This window comes from Heteronotia binoei, chromosome 2 (assembly GCF_032191835.1).
Source record: "Heteronotia binoei isolate CCM8104 ecotype False Entrance Well chromosome 2, APGP_CSIRO_Hbin_v1, whole genome shotgun sequence".
In the NCBI taxonomy this organism is placed as follows: domain Eukaryota; kingdom Metazoa; phylum Chordata; class Lepidosauria; order Squamata; family Gekkonidae; genus Heteronotia; species Heteronotia binoei.
This window is the reverse complement of record NC_083224.1, coordinates 147,458,772-147,472,197: the sequence shown is the minus strand read 5'-3', so window position 1 is coordinate 147,472,197 and position 13,426 is coordinate 147,458,772.

Here is a 13,426-nt window from a genome sequence, read left to right as displayed (position 1 = left end):
TAGCTCTTCTCCCTTCAAGCTACAAAGTGAAAGTATTTGAGTCAGGGCGTAGTATTATATTCATATATAATCTGCTCTCATAGAGCAGAATAGGAGCCCTGTGGTTGACTCCCAGAGCTGCCAATCAAACTGTGGACAACTGCTTTGGGTGTTTCTAGGGCTTTCCACAAGTCCACCCTCAGTGTTGCCTAGGGATTGATTGAATTGGTGCCAGGCTGACTAGAAAATGAACCACAAAAATGAATGAAATGAACCACCATGGGAAAATGTGGTTTATTTTTTGGTTCATTAATGATGCGACCAAACAAACTGCTTTAAAACTGTGAACCAGCCCAGTTCATGCTTGAACCACAGTTCATTTCATGTCCCTAGTTCAAGGTAACTGCAAGACTTTAGGATTAGATTTGCTTACATTTCATACCAAAACCCACCCTGAATCAATGGGCGTTTTCCCACAGTGCTTACCTCGGAGCGACGTCCCTCTTCACCGCACAGCGTATGCGTGGATTTCCCACCAACTGCTCTGCATAACCAGGAAGAGCTGCGGCTTTTGCATCGCTAACGTAAACTGGTTTTTAGTGGTTTACATCTGCGACGCACAAGGTCCGGCACTTCCTGGTTATGCGGAGCAGTTGGTGGGAAATCCGCGCAGACGCTGCATGGTGAAGAGGGACGTCGCTCCGAGGTAAGTTCTGTGGGAAAACGCCCTCAGTCTAGGTTCAGGCTTAGGCATGCTGGATGCTGCTACTACTCCCATGTGTAAAAGAAGAACAATGAATTCTAGGTCACCCCTGCCTCTGCCAAACAATGTCCTGGGTTAGGATTGGGCCTTCTTCTCCCAATGCAGCACTGGCAGTCAAACAGTACACTTGGCCCCAGCCCAGCCTCAATAATTATGACTGCTAATTGGAAATGGGACTGAGAGAACTCATCGCCTATAGCCATCTGGAACTTTCTTGACTGACATGAGTTTTGAACAAGGAATATCTCAGTGTACCCCTGCCTCCAATTATTTTCTATTTCTTTTCTTTCTTATGGAAGAAATGAATTGATTCCTGCTGTATATTATTACAATCTACTAGAATTTCCTCAGGGCAAAAAAAAGTAGCCAAAGACTGATTGATTGCCATGAAAGAAGGGACTACTGTTCTGTCGCAGTCCAAATAAAGTGGTAATGTGATCAAGAGAATAGCTTTAATGGGTTTGGAAACCTGATCCTGCAGTACTCAAGATAAAGAGTTGCTTTATTAAACAATTACTTTAATTGGTGGTAAGCCCCAACAAAATATCAGAGCAGAAATAGTTTACATAATGAGAATAACAACTCGGAACTGGCCTCATGTTTTTCTGAGAGGCCTCATTTCTATACATCTCTGTAACGCTTTGTTAGTTTTTTAAAAACCCTTTCGGTTTAACCAATTATTTAAAGGAGGTTTTATATCCCCCAGGCCTTTCAGAGAAGTAATGTTATAATGTGCTGTGAATAAGCTAGGTAAGCTTGCATCCTAACAAGCTGAATTCATCATCGGAATGTATTTTACATTTTGAAGTGGAATAAGTTCATAGTGACAATAAAAGAAAAACCCACAGGTCATTTTCTTAGTAACCAGAACTTCAACAATGCAGTGAGGATTACCTGGCAGCCTTCAACCACAGTTGCTGAACATAAAGGGCAAAACTAAATATATTCAGGTCACCTAAGTGAACATTTGGTTGTTATTCTAAGACAGCACAGAAAAACCAGATGCTGACAAGCAGCTGTTGTGCACCTTACTTAAGGAAGACAGCATACTGGAAAAAGCAATACATTTTTGTATTGAAAAAATGCAACTAGACAGGTGTAGCAAGCATTTCTCGACACAGAACTGTCCTCAGTTCACTTATACTTGCAGAGGAAGTCCTTTCATAACAGAAGCTTTGCACTCTTGCAGGCCAAGGTAAAACCAAATCCAAATCTAGCCACAAACAAGCCAGGCCATTTTATCCTTCATTTTTGAGCATAACTCACTTTTCAAGGAGAAGGGGCTGACTCTTTCATACAGGTATGCAAGGCAGTTAACCTGGGATGGCACAATTCAAGGGTCATTCCCTATATTCGAAACAATGTATGAATCAAAGTTTTTGTGGCAGCTTCCTTCATGGCCTGTTCCCAGCACAGACAAAGTGTGCCCAAGAATCTTCTGGAATGTAGCAAGTGTTTGGAAAGTTACCCTACATTTGTGAAGGAGACATCAAGGTAAAGCTGTGGGGGAGGCACAGAAGGGATGGTGTTCAAACGACACAAGGTCAGTTTTTTAAAGCAAGGCCTTTAAAAAAATCTAGCAGCCTAAATAGCTCAGACTTGTTAAAGTTCAGAAGCTAAGCAGGGCTGACGATTATTAGTACTTGTATGAGAGACTACCAAGAAAGACCAGGGTTGTTAAGCAGAGAAAGGCAATGGCAAAGCAATTCTTCTCGTCTTTTGTTTTGAAAACTCCATGAAGGGTCACCACAAGTCAGTTGCAAATTGACAGCACTTTATTAATAGTAATTAATTTTTACATAGTATGGATTCTATTAAGCTTGGGAGAGGGTAAGATTTATTTTGTTTGGGAAGACAGTAACAGGACGAAACAACATTCTTTATCAGCAGGCAATCTGGAGCCCACATCTGACTCAACAAATTTATCTGGGACTATGCACTGCTCTATACTATAAAGCTGACTGCTGTAACTAATCTTAAAGTGAGAAAATGTTCCTCCCTGCTGACAATGAAGAAAACATCAATAAAAGGTGTCCCTCAAGAAGGCATTGTTCTCTCATGCAAAATGGAAATGAAGATGGTACTTACGAATCATAACACATAATTGGTGATATTCAAACTCAGAGCAGGCAGAGCTTGAATAACAGGATTTCTTCTCACCCATTCTGCTACAACCCACCATACCGCCCTCCAATTCTGCTTCTGGGACTCAGGGGGTACTCACAAGTAGCATGAAGGGTCAAACAGAGGCCTGCAGTAGAAGGGAGGACCTAGTAAAAATGGTGAACCCTCATTCACCAATAGGTGCCCTTCTGATGGCAGAAAACAACCATTAGTACATTTATCTATATCATTATGTACCTTATATTAGTGCCGTGCTCTGGGTATTTTCTTCTAATAGGCTATCAGTTCAGGACCTTTTAAAAAATTTAACATCTATTTTCAGTTGCTGGACAGATACTAAAAACTGAACATCTCAATATTCCATCAGCAAGCCACCACAGTTGTCACATAATATAAAACCTGTTGTCTACATCAATAGAGAACCACAATGCTACATCTGGGAGTAGAGAATCCACTCATGGTATGAATCAAGCAGGAAGCCAAGAAGGAAGAGAGTAGAGAAGACAGGGAACTGTTGAGAGAGGAGGCTGGAGGGGGGAAAGCAGGACTGGAGCTCTTCTCGTCTGCAACCTGAAGTGCTGTGATATCTAAAGAGTTCCAGGATAGAAACCGTCCACAGGGCTTAAGGGCATAAGACATCATGCTCTTTGGAAGGGCTGCAAAAAGGAAAAGAGGGTTCAAACAGGTATTGAGTCTGTTAGCTTCCTTGTAACTATCTTTGGGGAAAATAAAGCAGAAACATATGGGAATACCTCCTCTCATGCATGTGCATGTTGTTGGTGGAATGAGATGTCAAGACCAAACATGGTGCTGAATTTTAACATTTCAGTTACATTAAAGCTTGCTGCTCATTTTTTAAGCTTCTGTCTGCAGTACTATATTTTTAACACTGCCAGCCTTCATTTCTCCCTACCCCCGAGAGCTTAAAAATCTTGTACACAGTCTGAGCACAGGATGAAAAAGGCAAATAAGAGAAAATGGGAGAGAGCTAGAGAGGTAGCAGTGACCTAAATTGAGGCTGGTATATTGAGCTGCAACCTCAGCCCATTGGCTGTTTAGTAACTGATTAAATGACTACAGTAATTAATGCTTTCGAAGCTCCTGGAGCTTCTCAGACACACAAGAAGCAGATAGCAATATTGCCAACAAGTGTTCAGCAAGAAAAGATAACACATATATTTTGGGCAGAACCAGAGAAAGTGCTGTGAGTTGAGACTGTCACTCTCTCAAAGAATAAAATCAGGTTTTTAAGTGTTTCTAAGAGGGGAATAAAGAAACCCTGCACACTCTCACAAGTGACAGTTTACAATATGGCAATGCACTGCATAGGAAATTGTGATAATGTTGCTGGTATGTGTGTTTTTGTAGGCTTTGGAACAATGCAGGGGTCAAATTGGACTGGGGCGCCAGGACTTCTGCCATTTTCCTGATCAAAATGCTATCCCCCAAGCTGTCAATAACCATAGAGTGGGGCGGGGGTCAGGTACCCATTCCTGATCGAAACTTTGCTATACATTTTATCGGGTCCTTAATACATTAGTTAGTTTGGTAATCTTATTGTCCAGGCATTTGGTAAAGAAAACCACTGTCATCTCTAATATTAGTGCATAGTTATGAGGGAAAAATCTGGTGTGAAATTTCAGTGTTAAGGTTTACTACTTATGTGTCTCTGTGAACCTTAAGTGTCTGCCAATCTAGCAATAACTTCTTGCTCTCACTTCATTTTATAGGTGCTGATGACTGCACAGGTGCAAAAAGCATAAACAAATTTCGGGAGAAGAGGAGAAGATTGGTTTTATACCCCATCCTTCACTCAGAGTCTCAGAGCAGCTTCCAATCCCCTTCCCTTCCTCTCCCCACAACAGACACCCTCTGAAGTAGGTGGGGTTGAGAAAGCTCTTTGAGAACTACTCAGAGCACTATGACTGACCCAAGGTCACCTAGCAGCTGCATGTGGAGGAGTGGGGAATCAAACCTGATTCTCCAGATTAGAGTCCACCACTCATAACCGTTACACCAAACTGGCTCTACATCAAAATTTAAAAGTACTTGGTCAGTTTAATGACCTGACTATGACCTCAATGATGCATGCACCTTCTCTGGTAAATGGGATGGTTTAGTTTTCAAAAGCAACTGCAAAATGCAATTTGTTATTTATTTAGCAACACACAACCTTGCCCTGTAGCAGAACACAGGATGAGCTTTTTCACCAGCAAGATGAGTTTGGGTAACCTCAAAGAATGTGTGTGATGAAAAAATCTCCATGCTCTCATGGTTACCAAACAAGGATTTTTTTTTCATTTGTTGAAAGTTTGGGATTTTTTTTTTAATAAATACTTGCAACCCACCCCCCCACCCCAAAAATCTAGGGTAGTGATGATTTTTCTCCCTAGATTTGAAATGGAAACAAAAACCTTTTTCTCGGAAAAATTATTAACCTTGTGAAATATTTTCTCTTTCCAGATGAGTGAAACTCTTTTTGGAGCAGATTTTAATACATTATTGTAAAACAGATCATGGTGCTACAAATCTTGATGACAGTGTTCCTTGCTGTGTTTTAGTGTAATTCCAAACTAACATCCCCCTGATGTAAAATAAAGTGCTTTTTTGACTACTGAAGAATATACAACATGCAAGCATTTTGTGAAGTTTATCAGCTGAAAATGCTGCACCATGGTGACAAGGCCTTTGTATGACACTTTGAACCCTCTTCTCACCTGCCTCAGATTCTTTCATATTCTGCATCAAGTGCAGCAAAGTGATGAATATTTGACAGTAAAAACACGCATGAAGAAACCAGATCAACATGTGAAAGAACCGAGTAGCATATCACAAAACATGCAGCACATCAACAATCAAAGTCCATGAATCTCAATCTAAGGGAGGTTCCCAGACTGCCGTGGAACTCCCTCCTCACAGAAGTCCTTCTGGCACCAAATATGATAGTCCTTTACAGTACAATCCTAAACAGAATTACACCCTTCTAAGACCACTGCCTGATTCTTTGGATCAAAGTTTCTCTTTCAAGGCACAGATAATAAAACATCCATTTGCTTTACATTAGTGCTGATGGTTTTCAGCTCTCATCTTATTCCTATATTTTCAAATGGCAAAAACAAAGTTCTAGGAGATGGTTTACAATGCAACAGTTTGCAGCTCCATCACTGCTTAGATTTGTAATGATTGACTGAATAAAGCAAAGACATTTACACTTTTAAATGAAATGAATATATCAAACAATATAATTGTATCTGACAGCAAAGTTATACACAACATATTTCATGTTTTTAAAGTAGTAAAGGATTGATAAAAGCAAGTGTTGTGCATATTTCAGCATAAAACTTACCTCCTGCCTCCCCTCCCTCCCAAAAATTCAAAAACTATGGATCCCCTATGGATTCAACATTCCTGAAAATCCTACATCTCTTCCTTTGGGAGGTTATGATTATTGACTGACTTTTTATTCTTGAACTTGTCTAACACTTCTCCCCCACCCTTCCTTTCTGAAGGCATGACCAAGGTTTTTCTATTTGTTACATAATCCCTTCTCCCTTATGCTTCTGTAATGGCAATCAGAGTAGTGGCAGACGCTGCTTGCTCACAGATCTTTCTAGCCAATCAATTATCCCACACAACAGCAACTGGTAAGGTAGTTCTCTGGCAGGAACCTCATTAGGGTAATCAAAGGGGGAGGAGAAAGCACAGCCTTAACAATAACCACCTGTTGATGTAGTGTGGGCGGGGTGAATCTCAGTTGGCAACACACATTGCTGATTGGCTAGCATCCCTTGCTGGCATCAGTAGCATGCCCTGGGACCTGCTAGCCAGTCAGTAACCAAATGCTTGCATTGTGTTGACTGAGATTCCACCATTACGACCATCTGATATTTACTGGTGAGCAGGGGTAGTTTTGTAGAAAAATAGGTGGTGGAGCTCATCCAGGGATTGTTATGCAGCTGCATCTACTATTCAATGGACAAGGTGGGAAGGAGGAGGTGAAACTCTCAGAAAGGTTCAGGAGCTGTGCTCCTGTGAGCTCCCATTGAATCCGAGGCTTGCTGGTAAGAAAAAGAGATTGGATTTCTACCCTATCCTTCACCCAGAATCTCAGAGTGGTTTACAATCTCCCTTCCCTTCCCATCTCCAAAACAGACACCTTGTGAAGTAGGTGGGGCTGAGAGAGCTCTCCTGAGAACCGCTCTTGAGCAGAACAGCTCTGAGAGAATTATGAATGACCCAAGGTCACTCCAGCAGCTGCATGTGGAGGAGTGGGGAATCAAACCCAGTTCTCCTAGATAAGACTTAATGAACTTAACCACTACAACAAACTGGTAAGGCCAGGCTTTCTCTTCTTCCCTCTGAATTGCTTACAGTGGAATCAAGCAGTTTCTGCCAGCAAACCATCTCAGTAGCTGCTGCCAATCTCACCTCTAAATTCAACTAAGATTAGTGCACAGTGAAGGGAATAACCCCTGATGCAATAAATGGTACCAGCAGCTGCTAGAAGGAAGAAATGGATGGTTTATGCTTTGCTTTTAAGCATATGCCTGCAACTAGTATGCACCAGGTCAGGCCCAGCCTGTGCGGTTCTGCCGCCCAAGGCAGAAGCCCAACCTGTGCCCCCAAAGTAAAAACTTCCAAGCACGCCAAGTGCATGCCCCATGATGACATCATCATGACATCACACTGGGCACAGCACCACTCCTTCAGCTCTGAGGCATGGGGGGAATCCTCTGATCTCTCAAAGCCGAAGGAACACTCATCCTTTCCCTTCCCTGCACCCTCAGAGGACTTGAGGGGAGAGAAACGCAGCTCCTTTGGCTCTGAGGCATGGGAGGGGGGATCCTCTGAACCCTCAAAGCTGAAGGAACAACGCGGCACTTTTAGTCTTGGGCTGAAAGTGCCATTGTTTCTGGGCGCTGGTGGGAAGGAAGCCCCCTCAGCAGAGCCAACTGGTCCCAACACAGGAATCTTCTCCCAGCCTTCCTCTGTGGCCGTCACTCTCCCCCCCCTCAAGTTTCTTCTCCCTCCTCCCAGGCTGGAGTTCTGGCAGCTGGCATACACACACACACCGCTCCTAGCACCGGGCCTCTGTCAAACCACTCAAAGGCTTCCCTGCGGTGGCCGGTCTTTCAGGACCCTGCTGTGCTTCTGCCTCTGGTTGCTGCCACCAACTCCACTCATCCCTTCTTCGCCCTCCCTGCTGCCTGCTTCCGGTGGGGGGAGCTGGCATTTCCACCCACCCTGGCCAGGGACTCTGGAACATGAGGGGGGTTCTGAAGACCCCCGTCAGCCTCCTTTCCTGCTGGGAATCCCCAGACCAGTCCGGGAACATCACCAGATGAAGACCCCCAACTCTGCAGGAGCCCAGAGTCAGGGGTTGGTGGGTGGGTGCTGCAAACTTGTGTGGGTGGACAGTACCCTCAGGCTCTGGGAGAAGAACTGCTGTGAGGGTGGCCTTGACTGAGATCAAGGAAGCTGCGGATGGGGAGGAGCTGAGCAGGAAGGGGGCTAACAGCTGCCAGGGGCCTGAAGGATTGGAAGACCCCTCAGCGCCCAGAAACAATGTGCCCCCCCAGGAGCCGGCGCCTGAGGCAATTGCCGAATATTGGCTAATGGATGCAATGGCCCTGCACCGGGTAATACACCAGATTACCTGGTGCATACTAGAAGCCATTTGAAGACTGCCTGTCTGTTTGTTCCCATCCTTATTTTAAGCAGCAGTTATTTCAGCTTATTCAAGAAGTATAAATTAGAAAATTAATTAGAAAATTATTACAACCACTATAAAATTATTGCCAAGGATGAGGAATATAGTATTGAACCACATTTACAAATTGGCATGGGATGTAAGACTGTAAATTGCACTGCATTTGTCAATGTCTGGCTCCCTTGTTGGCACTGTTGGTTCGAATAAAAATTGAATTTTCAGTTGGAATAATTAAGAACAAGTGTCCTAATCTCATCAGCTTTAAATAAATGCAAAGTCATTTCTCTTAAATTATATCCTCCATGGGGGATGCAAGAAATAACTTGGGGACTCTAGCATTATCCCAGGGTGATGAGGCAGCAGGCTGCCAGCTAAGCTGACCCAAGCAAAATGATCACTTTATGCAATAGCAAACTGTGTAACTGAAAGTGCATCAACTACTCTGCAAGGACTCTTTATGTGGCTCAATCTGTATATGGTTTGCCATTGCTGTTTAATAATAGTTGTTCTTTGCTACCAGGAATGTGATCTCCAGAAAACTTCCATTTTGTTTCAGGTGCCCATTTATCAAGTGGTAACCTGTCACAACATGTAACTACCTGGTTAAAGGAGTACCTATTAGGGATGTGCATTCGGTTCGGCTGAACCGTATTTACAGCCGAATCACCACTGATTCGGCTGTATACGGAATAGGCTGCAGCCGAATCCCACAGGCGCCCATTATACGGCAGCCGAATACGGCTCGCCATATACTTACGAATGGCTATTTGGAAGTATACGGCTGTCAATTCAAAAGGTGGGAAAGTAGCTTCTGCAGCCTCAAAGGAGCTGCTTGCCTACTTTCCCGCCTTTAGTTGCCTTTTCCTGCCTCTCCCATAGCCTCCCTGGGATCAGGGAGGGGGGGAGGGGGAAGAGGAGCCCCAGCAGCCAATCCAAAACATGCATTTGCAAAATGCATTGCAAATGCATGCTTTGCAGGGCTTTTTAAGGAGTCTTCCTTCCTGGCTGGACTCCTCCATTGCTGCTGCGTGTGAGAGATTGTGCTGCTGCTGGCTGGCCCTTGGCTTCAGCTGCTGCTTGCTGCTCTCTCACACAGCCTTACCAGACTTCCCTCTGGACTAGAGAAGACAAGGTAAGACAGTCTTGGGGTTCTTGTTTTTATTTATTGTTGGTAAAAGGACTTTTTAAGACTCAGAGTCCCTTTACTTATCCAGATTTGGGTGGTGGTGGTGGTGGTGGTGTAGCTTATTTGGAGTTAGGGGTTTCTGCTTGGGGAGGGGGCCTGGGGTGGGGGTGGGGGTTGCCAATTTGCCCATATCTTAATTTAGTGAGAGGACTTTTAAAAGTGTAGTGTCCTTTTACTTCTCCTGATTTGGGTGGCTTGGATTTCTTGGAGTTAGGGTGAAGGGTTTTTTTGGGGGGGAGGGGTTGGCAAAGTTATTGTTAAAAGTTAATTTTGTATTGTTACTGTTTTAAAAGTATTCAGTGTTTGATTTGTTGCTGCTGTGTTGTGCTGCTGCTGTTACTCTTCTTCTCTTTGGGTTCTGGGGGGGGGGGTGCTACTTGGCCTAATTTCCATTGTTTAAAAGGCCACTTTTGTCCCCCTTTTCCTGGTTCTGGTTTTTTGGGGGGGTGTTGTTGACTGATTTGGCCTGAGCTTTCTTATTGGTGAAAAGGCCATTTTTTAACACTTGAGTTGCTTGGTCTTTTCTTCTGTTGTCCCTTTTCTTGGTTTGGGGGTGGGGGTGTTGTTGACTTATTTGGCCTGAGCTTTCTTGTTGGTGAAAAGGCCACTTTTTAACACTTCGCCTTTTGTGATTCTGCTGGTTTTGTTTTGGTTTTTTAAAATTACCTCTGGTTGGTGTGGGGGTTGGCGAGGGTGTGTGTGGGCTGGGTCACTTTCTTGTTTTTATAGAGTAGATTGTGTGTTCTGTGGCAGGAAAGCTGGCACCTGGGTGGGAGACCCAGAACCAGCAGGTTTGTTGTGGTTGGCCAGCTCTCCCCGTGTTGTTTGGGGCAGGGCTGGAGAGCTGGCATCTGTAGATTGTGTGTTCTGTGGCAGGGAAGCTGGCACCTGGGTGAGAGACCCAGAACCAGCAGGCTTGTTGTGGTTGGCCAGCTCTCCCCGTGTTGTTTGGGGCAGGGCTGGAGAGCTGGCATCTGTAGATTGTGTGTTCTGTGGCAGGGAAGCTGGCACCTGGGTGAGAGACCCAGAACCAGCAGGTTTGTTGTGGTTGGCCAGCTCTCCCCGTGTTGTTTGGGGCAGGGCTGGAGAGCTGGCATCTGTAGATTGTGTGTTCTGTGGCAGGGAAGCTGGCACCTGGGTGAGAGACCCAGAACCAGCAGGTTTGTTGTGGTTGGCCAGCTCTCCCCGTGTTGTTTGGGGCAGGGCTGGAGAGCTGGCATCTGGGTTTGCTGCAGCCAGGTGCAGATTGTGTTTTGTGTGGCAGTGACGTTGGCAACTGGGTTTATATTGCTTCCAGGCCTGCAGGGTTCATAGAGTAGATAGAGGGATGTAGTGCATTTGGGTCCTATAGAGATTCTCTGATGTGGTTAGGTTTGGCTTTGGGTGCCCCAGGAATTGGACCCCCTGGTCCAATTTTTTTTTGGCCTTGTGGGTTTTGTGTGGGACAGTGCCCTGAAGCTGCACAGCAGTTTGGGGGGGCTCTCCTCAAAACCCCCTGCTCCCCAGAGCCACTTTTCCCACCACAATTACAGTGAGGAAGTGGCTAATTGGGCTTTCCCATCATTGTTAGCAATGGGCCTTTTGGGGAGCCCAAAGACAGGGACCCCCTGGCCCAATCTTTTTGGGACTTGGGGGGGTTGGAGGGGAGAGGCCCCTGAAGGTCCCCTGAAAATTTGGGGGCTCTCCCTCAAACCCCCTGCCCCCCAGTAGCCTCTAATTATGCCCTATGTTGCCATTGATTTCAATGGCCCATAGGGTATAATGATGGAATAGGGGCACCCTCTTTGGGTGCCCCTGGAATGGGATCCCCTGGCCCAATCTTTTTGGGACTTGAGGGGGTTTGAGGGGAGAGTCCCCTGCAGGTCCCCTGCAAATTTGGGGGCTCTACCTCAAACCCCCTCCCCTCCATGTGGCTTCAAATATACCCTATTTGCCATTGATTTCAATGGCCCATAGGGTATAATAGGGCCGTATATTCGGTAATAGCCGCGCATCTACCGTATATGCGGCTATTCCGAATGCGGTATTCAGGAGTATACGGGGATTCCGAATCCCCCCCCCCCCCGTATACTTCCGAATCCGTGTAAATCCGAATTTTTTTTTTTTTTGCACATCCCTAGTACCTATCTCCCTGCCAAGTAGTAAGGACAATTTTGCCACTTCCCCATTTCTCTGGATTTCTAAGCAAGTACAGACATACAATGGTAAGAGTCTCCTCACCACTTGGCAAAGCACTACACACAGCTAGCTGACCAAGTAGCTAAGTGTATACTGAAGTTTATTACTAACAAGTAAATATCCATCTGCATTCAGACAGAGCCTAAAGAGTTTTCAGACATATTCATTAAGCAAATTTTGGGCAGCGTTGAATTACATTCACCATATTTTATTAGACATGGGAAGGAGCATGTTCCTGAGTCAGTAATCATGGAGCAGCTCAGAAATAATGTCATAACTCACTAGTAATGAGTCAGTGAATAGATAATAAGCCTGTATTGTAGAGTTAGTTTGTGAGAGAAGGAAGGACATTCCTCTTCCTTCTAAACACCTTGAGTTATATGGCTTTTGGAAACAGCTAATCTTCCTAAAAGCCAGGGTTCCATAGAAGGACAGAAGAAGACCAGAAGACCACTTCATCCAGCTGCTCCACTTGTTCTTGGACTGGACAGCCAATTCTGGGTCAGTTTCTGCCACAAAACAAAGTGAGATAAGCAGGGCTCTTTTGTAGAAAAAGCCCAGCAGGAATTTATTTGCATATTAGGCCACACACCTGACATCACCATTGTTTCACACATGGCTTTTTTGTGGGGAAAGCCCATCAAGATCTCATTTGCATATTAGACCACACCCCCTGACACCAAACCAGCTAGAACAGCATTCCTGCTCAAACAAAGCCCTGGAGATAGGGCAAGCTTGGCCAGGGCATTGGAACTTTGCTGCCAAGACTTCTGTGTCTTTCTCTTATCTGTGGTTCCTGCCAACCTTTCACAGTGCTTTTCCTCTGGGCAGGATCTACATCTCAGCTATTTAGTATTGAACATTCAAGTTCAGCATGTACCTTCTGCTCTAGAGAATTCTCAGGCCTGTGCAGGATGTATTACTTTCTCATACCAGGCTAGCATTTTAAGCAAGCATCATGGAAGCTTTTTGAATCACAGTGGCTTTGGTGTAAGGGTGTCTACCTGCTGAAGAGTAGCTCATGAAGTCCTAGAAAACCCAGGGAAAAATCATAAGAAAGAATAATGGTGTGAGGACCCAGGAAGTTTCAACTGACCTGGCATGTCTCTCTGTGTTAGTAAAGGGGTGTTTTCTTCAAAAAAATCATTTTAATTTTGTTTCATTATTTCAGAAAGGGAATGATTATTGTTACCCCAAAATTTCAGGCATATATATAGAATTTCTGAATTCTGTTCTGGGTTAATTTGGGGGGTTTAGGAATATCAGGTATCAGGAGACCTGGTCTTCATCTAACACCAGTCAACTGCTGATTAGAATCAATAGGAGGAGACCTGGCCTTCAGAAGCCAAGTCTATTTCCACAGTTTTCAATGGGTTGTAAACTGAGCCCCGAATCCAAATGCCAGATCTGCTTCCACTATTTTCAGTGGGTGGTAAACTTGGCTTCTGGACTTGGACATCCATTGAAAAATGTCCCAGGTAACCTG